The sequence below is a fragment of the Oncorhynchus nerka genome, linkage group LG27, assembly GCF_034236695.1.
Source record: "Oncorhynchus nerka isolate Pitt River linkage group LG27, Oner_Uvic_2.0, whole genome shotgun sequence".
NCBI lineage: Eukaryota > Metazoa > Chordata > Actinopteri > Salmoniformes > Salmonidae > Oncorhynchus > Oncorhynchus nerka.
In genome coordinates, this window is record NC_088422.1 from 53,913,622 (window position 1) to 53,922,170 (window position 8,549).

Consider the following 8,549-nt stretch of genomic DNA (forward strand, 5'->3'; position numbering starts at 1 on the left):
TTTTCAACCGTTCGCTGCCTGCACCCGCACGCCCGACTAGCATCACCACCCTGGATGGTTCCGACCTAGACTATATGGACATCTATAAGTACCTAGGTGTCTGGCTAGACTATAAACTCTCCTTCCAGACTCATATCAAACATCTCCAATCTAAAATCAAATCTAGAATCGGCTTTCTATTCCGCAACAAAGCCTCCTTCACTCACGCCGCCAAACTTACCCTAGTAAAACTGACTATCCTACCGATCCTCGACTTCGGCGATGTCATCTACAAAATAGCTTCCAATACTCTACTCAGCAAACTGGATGCAGTTTATCACAGTGTCATCCGTTTTGTTACTAAAGCACCTTATACCCCCCACCACTGCGACCTGTATGCTCTAGTCGGCTGGCCCTTGCTACATATTCGTCGCCAGACCCACTGGCTCCAGGTCATCTACAAGTCCATGCTAGGTAAAGCTCCGCCTTATCTCTGTTCACTGGTCACGATGGCAACACCCACCCATAGCACGCGCTCCAGCAGGTGTATCTCACTGATCATCCCTAACGCCAACACCTCATTTGGCCGCCTTTCGTTCCAGTTCTCTGCTGCCTGTGACTGGAACGAATTGCAAAAATCGCTGAAATTGGAGACTTTTATCTCCCTCACCAACTTCAAACATCTGCTATCTGAGCAGCTAACCGATCGCTGCAGCTGTACATAGTCTATCGGTAAATAGCCCACCCAATTTACCTACCTCATCCCCATACTGTTTATATTTATTTACTTTTCTGCTCTTTTGCACACCAGTATCTACCTGCACATGACCATCTGATAATTTATCACTCCAGTGTTAATCTGCAAAATTGTAATTATTCGCCTACCTCATGCCTTTTGCACACTGTATATAGACTTTTTTTTCTACTGTGTTATTGACTTGTTAATTGTTTACTCCATGTGTAACTCTGTGTTGTCTGTTCACACTGCTATGCTTTATCTTGGCCAGGTCGCAGTTGCAAATGAGAACTTGTTCTCAACTAGCCTACCTGGTTAAATAAAGGTGAAAAAAACAAAAAACAACTGGTAATACATTCTAGGGTCTCCCGAGTGGCGCAGTGGTTTAAGGCACTGCATCTCAGTGCTAGAGGTGTCACTACAGACCCTGGTTTGATCCCAGGCTGTTTCACAACCAGCCTTGAGCGCAGCGTCGTCCGGGTAAGGGGAGGGTTTGGCTGGTGTAGGTCGTCATTGTAAATAGGAATTTGTTCATAACTGACTTGCTTACAAAGTTATATAAAGGTGAAGAACAATGAATGCTTCTGTTGGTCACATATACCTTTAAAAAAAAAAAGGCCTCACAATGGGCCTCAGAAATACGCTTTTTGTGCATATGGCACATTTCAAGGAGCTTTTGAAACATGGGACCAACACTTTACATGTTGCGTTTATATTTTTGTTCAGTGTATATTTTCAGAGTACCTTCCCTAACACTGCTCACATGATATTTATGTATTACCAGTATCACTAGCTGTAGAGCAATTGAAAAAAATGGACCTATTTAATTTCCACAGTAACTTTGCACACTCTTTGGAACCTTGCCTATGGAAAAGGGGCTTCTAAAAGGCCTACAGATCTACTATGTGTACAGTAACAATGTAAATAGGCCTACAGTATACCTGCACTGTAATTATGTGTACCTATGCTGTAATATAATTGCAATGTAAATACATTTGACATTTACCACTTTTTACACAGAATTGGCTCATTGATGAATAAGGGATGTTATACCCAGACACAAAGACTTGCTGTAGATGTTTGATCACAGTTTATACACATTACTGTACACCTACCTCTATGCTAGTTTGTGCTATATATTTTAAAGGTTTTGCCACTCATGATAAAGATAGGCATAGGATTACTTGTAGAAGATACTAGCTAGACTACTCTGTGTAAGAAGTTGGAATATCTCGTCAGACAATGTATTGGTGAAGACATCTTGACATAACTTTACAGAGAATGCTTAGAAACATGGGAGGTTTCCATTACCTTGTCTAATCCATTGTGTCACATATCACATCAGCAGTATGTGAGACATGTTCCAACAGGATACAAAGGGAGATGGGGAGATTATTTTATTGATGTCACAAAATAGGGTGACTAGGCTATTAGTTAAAGAAGTATAAAACTCTGTTGGATGAATTGCATCACACAGGACTATGGGTGACTTAAGGAAACTGCGACCACATCTGTCTCTAACTAAATGACAACTGCAAAGGTCATTTGCCGGGATGCAACAGGATAGGGTGACAAAATGTTTTAAATCCTCAAACTAAACTCTCGCATTGAACCCTGACAGTTTGAGAGCCCAAGATAGGGCCCCACGGGACACCATCCCCCACTCCCTGCACCCTCAACCCCCTAGACCCCCCCCAGTCCAGAATCGCAGACGGGCTGAACGCAGGCATCGAGCTGTAACGACAGTGCACTTGTCTGCCCCGCGATAATGAGCTGCTATTTACAGCAAATAAGGTGGCTAAGAGAACACAGGCCTAAATGAAGCGCTGGTGAAGCCGCCACTCCCTGAGGGCAGGGCCAAGGGCCTGGTAGGGAGGCAGGCCGGCATTGAGGGACTTCTTATTCCTTTCTCAGTGGACACACTTCTGAGCTTTAATGGGAGACACTCACCAATCAATGGAATAGGTTAAAGGAGCCATTGCATTCCAATAAATGTATGCTGGGCCCATCCGACTATGGCATTGGAGTGGGTTGAAGCGCAGTGTGACATACGCAATGAAAAGTACAGCCCCGGAAATATTAGGCTACAATCTAATAGGAAAATAATAAATCCAGGGCATGATAAAGAAGTTGAATAATGACTGGATGTTAGAATAAAGAGGGTTCTCCTTGGATCATTGGTTGCACTTGCAGACATTTCCCCTTCTGTTTAATAAGAACTCATCACTATTTTTTAACACTAGATTACCTAATCTGATCCCACATCTGTTCGTGCAATAATGTCAACTCCTTGTCATGGAGCACAAACATATCTGGGACCAGGCTATAGATTACCCTATGTCCTAGAAATTGAATCATTTCTAATCATAAACCAAGGCACAATTTTCACAATGAACTTTGGTAACGGTATATAGAAGATCAAAGTGGGACTAGGTCAGTGGTTCTCTAACCATATTTCTTGCCACACCCAAACCAGGAGGACCCAAGAGGAATTGGCTGGCTGGCTCCTGACTGATCCATTTGGGAAACACTGGTAGGCTTTAGGCAGGAAATAACTCTTTCATAATAGTTTTCAGAAATAGAAGGTGTTGGAAACGTCACCTTTCCTCCGTCAATATAACTCCTGGTTATGGTAAAGGATGCCCAGTAATGGAGTAAGCTTTTTCTTCCAAGCATTTTTCGCATTTTTCCTGTGATGTTTTATAAAACTCAGTATTGCAGGACCTCAAGGCTGCACTGTACTTGAAGTCCACTACAAAGGATATCATTTGTAAAACTACTGGAGATGATGTCCCAGACCCAGGTTAAGCCTATAGTCCTGGACGGCAGGGTAGCCTAGTGGTTAGAGCATTGGACTAGTAACCGGAAGGTTGCGAGTTCAAACCCCCGAGCTGACAAGGTACAAATCTGTCATTCTGCCCCTGAACAGGCAGTTAACCCACTGTTCCCAGGCCATCATTGAAAATAAGAATGTGTTCTTAACTGACTTGCCTGGTTAAATAAAGGTCAAATTAAAAAATAAAAATCATTTTCGATGGAGAATCTTCATTGAAAGTGCATTCCAGGACTAGTCTTAATCGGTGTCTGGGAAAACAGCCCAGGAAGTATAGTCATTATTAGTCATGCTTTGTTCTTTCATAACTTTTACATTAGAAATTTCAAGAAATGTGTGTCTTTCAGGAAATGGTAATGTGAGGAATCTGTACACACTGCAGATTGTGTCAGCGGGAAGAGTTGTCCAACTGGAACTGCTTTCATGAAATGACAACATAGAAAAGCATTTGGGTGAATAAAGTGGCTTGCAACACAAAGTGAGACAGACAGACAGCATAGGATAGATGACAGAAGTACTCTTTAAAGGCCCAGTGCAATCAAATGGGGTTTTCCTGTGATTTGTATCACATACATGTTACTAACACTAAATGTGTGAAAAATGTGATCAGTGTTATTTCCTGATAGTTGCTGGTTGAAAATATAATTTACACAGGACCTTCTAATCCTGTATGTTTGGCATGTGTGGAGTTTTGGCTTGATGGGTGACATCCCCAGGCAGTATAAGTTCATAGACCAATAACAAAGAGAATTCGAAACCTCTGCCAATAACACCATCGTTTTCAGGTTACATATCCCTCCCATTTGGCCCCTCCAATTAGGCTCCTCACTCAGACCACTCCCAGACAGTCCTAGCAAAATTCTTGCTTGAGAAATAGACTTTTGCTGAAAACTTTTTATTTTTTACAATTGGAATGGGAAAGTATTAGAGTAAGAAAGGACGTTGAGATAAAAACAGCCACAGAAGTTTTTGGGAAATATATTTTTAAAGATTGAGTTGTATTGTTTCCAGAATACCTGTCAGCTACTTGTTTGAGAAGGAGTTCTCAGGCAGGCAAGCAGCCTGACAGCAGGTCAAGGGTAATTTCTAGCAGTACAAGAACACCACTCTGTACGGACACTCAGTGGACTGACAGACATAGGTACCATCTATAAGGAATAATTTGACAATCTCTCTGAATATGACAGCAGCTATTGTTTTCTCTATTCTCTCCAATGGCAGCTGTGCACAGTTGTATCAACCAGGTATGCGCACCATTTGGTGGTGGATGAGGTAAATTCCCCATTACAAAGTAGTGTTAAACACGGAAATACACAAAATAAATCCAATCTATTGTTATCATTACAGTAATCACGGTTAACCCATAATTAACTAAAGTCTCCGTAATTGGTCAGCTGCTCGATTAAGTTACGGGTCCATATGTTAAGAGAAGAGATGCTAGAACAAGGAGTGGAACCAGAACAAAGAGCTCCACCCTATCTCTTTGTTTATGGGCCGAATGTCCCATCCGCTTCCGAAATTCGAAAGATGCTAACACCTGCAAAACCGTAATTTGTCCAAATAACCAGTGCTGAAAAATTCAAACACCGGAACTGCTGCTGCTCGTTATCCCACGCATCCCATTCCTTCCCGACATATTCTACCGGAACCAGTTACGTTCACGTAGATATGTCCATGAGAGATTATCATTACATAATTCAAGAGATGCCCACTACACACATATTTCTACACATACTTGACTTCATACTGTGCTGCAACACTGTACTGTACGTACATAAAATGTTTTCCTCTCTCTCTCTCTCTCTCTCTCTCTCTTCCAAAGGGAAAATGGGTACCATATGTTGCAACTTTCAAAATATGTAAACTGCAATAAAAACCCATTTGTTTATCATGATCTTCTACTGATGCTATTTTCACATTTCAATCTTTAATTTGTTGGGTGACCATTATTTGCCCTCTTCTCCTCTTATGTGTGACTGTTATTAAAAGGAGCAATCTGGGATTGGTAGATACATTTTTGGACGCATAAATTAATGATATATAGCCATTGATTCTTGAAGAATATAATTTATAAACGCCTCATGAGCTCAGTTCAACTGTCGTTCGCCATCAGAACCTAAAATATAAGATTGTTTTACTGCATCATTTGTAAGCAATGTGATTGTAAACCAACTTAAAGCATGGCTAAAACTATAATTCTCATGGATGGTTAGTCCTTGCTTCAATAGCTCTGTTTAAACATTTGAGAGTGCTTACATTTCTTCAGCCTCATCCCACAGCTGTTTACCAAATCAAGGGGTGAGGTCACCGCTTTGTTGTTTTTCAAATTCTGGATTGCCCCTTTGAGATGTTAAATAGAGTGTTTTACTATTATGGTATGTATCCTAAATGGCACCCTATTCCCTGTGTAGTGCACTAATTTTGACCAGGACCCATAGAGCTCTAGTCTAAAGTACTGCACTATATAGGGAATAGCCTAGGGTGCCATTTGGGACAGGCCCTATGTTTGGTCTGGAGCCATCTCCGGGGACTAGGGATTAACAATGAGCTGCCTGTCTCTAGTGGCTGTGTTGACAGACTTCATGTTGTTATGATTTACAAGGTGCTCTACAAACAAGCATCATTATTAATGCTGTAAAAAAGGGAACGATATCATTCTCTATTATCTATTTCCTCCTCACTAATGCAAATCAAAAAGTTGACATTACAAATTCATGATGTGCTCATGAGGTATTTTCAGACAGTTAAATAGTAGTTGTAATATACATCTGCCAGATGACCCCTGTTTTGCAGTATATTTCTAAAACACATTTGATGCATACCAGTCTCATGCCCACATAAGTCAAATATACACTATGTAATGTGTGGTATGTTTATAAGGGGTCCATCAGGAATAACTTAAAAACCCAAGCATTCCAGTCCAAATACGGAGTGTGAATGGTGCTGCTTTCTAATTCCAAAATAGCACTCGCTTAAAAACCAAATAGCCATTATTCTTTCTTCCATGAATATGGAAAAAATATATTTTTATTTGCAAATGTTTTCTACTCTCTGGTTATGTATATTAAAATAGTTATGATTATTACGTTATTACCAATCACTTAATGTTTTTAGCATACATAAATGATACATTTGGAGGTTTTAATGAGTTTGCATCATCATAAGAGTTTTTGCTCTGTTATGAACATGCTCTATATTGAAAACTTGACTGCTGGCATGCACATTTTTGGGAGGATTGCATTAACATTTTGAGTGTAGTATTACTTTAAACATACTATAGCAATATACCGGGTATATGTTTAATATGGCACAGAGACAAGACCTAACTCCTTTTCTTTGTGGATAGCCCTTACTTAATGACTTCAATATACCAACAGACAATTAGTCCATGTGACCTAAGACTTTTGGAGCCTGATTGAAAATCACCGGACTTTCAGGTTCCACCTAATTTTTCATTCTAAAAATGTATTTAGGTAAAAATAAAATTGCTTTTAAAGACTACCTGTTCATTGCTGGATAAATATGACAGCTTTTGACAGCACAGGTAAATAATATCAGCAAATAAATGTTGAGATAAACAAAATGGCTTTGGTTTGTGAGTTACAAGATGTAAAACAGTACTAAGAGAATGAATGCTGCTGTTATTTTGTCTTTTTGCATGTGGTGCAACTTGAACAGCAATGCTTCCCTCTTCTGGTACACTGTGGAAGGAACAATCTACCCTACTGGATACCAAGCATTTTTCTGAATGAGTAGATGGCCATTTGCTATAATGCAACAATGACTAACCATATACGATATTAAGTTGCAAATGTCTTATTGTGAGCAAATCTATAAAATAACAAACTCCATGCAATACAACGAGTGAATGCTGGATACTTTCATTATTTTTTTACAATCTTTTTACATGCAAATGTGTTTGCTTGTGTATGTACAAAACTGTGTCTTACAAAAAATGTGCTTTTCAAGTTGTTCCTATGCCATGAACAAAATAATACGTGGGGCTTTTGTGATGTATCATTGTTTACCGGCTCCCAGGTTCAACCAGCATGCATGTGAGCAATACAATTACCTTTTTTCAAAGGTTGCATTTATTAGTATCCATCATCTCTGCCATTACATCAATTAATGCTGTTGACGGGTGAAAGATTGTCACAGGCCAGGCAGAAACCTTTTCCCATCCTTCACAGGGAGAAGTTTCCTCCTAGCGTTTTTTTCCACTGGCATTTACTGCTGTCATCCCAGAAACAACAGAGCCCAGTGGTGTCAATTATATTTGATTGACTGAGTAAAGCACACACAAATAAGCCAAAACAATGGACACAAAAATCTATATATGACTCCCCTTGTCAAATCAAGTGCTTGTCTCCTCCATTTTCATGTTGCACACCAGGCCTGGCGCCCCATGCTTAAACGTTTCCTCTCACACCATCACCCAATTAAACTCCCTGGGTCTTCAAAGCTGTGGAATGGCTCCCTGGGATATTGACTCAAACTGTTGTCCAATAAATGAGGTCTAATTTGTCAGTTTAACTTCACCAAAAAATTGCTCGTTTTTTGGAACATGAACTGCGATCTGCTCCTGTGGTATAAAATGAAAATGTCTCTCAACCGATTCCCAAACTGATGCATTTTATGAATGTATTCAATTGACACTACTCACATCTGTGAATTATTGTTAGGCTAATTGTGTACCTATGGAAAATGTTTCATATTGTGGACTAAGATTAAAAACTACAATTAGTGAAGATCCATTAGATTCCTTTGGGATACTTACATGTAATAAATAAAGGTTGATTTCCTGCAAAATACCAAAATATTGTTATGTATAACGTTACAGTAATGTGTTTCTGATAGCATGAAGCCATAACATGTATAATGGCTATAACAACAAGCTGACATTATTCTTGTTTTTAACATACATTTTGATGTCTGAACAAACCATATTGAAAGATTGTCTTAAGTGTCACCCCATGAAAAATATATGATCTTATTTAAACC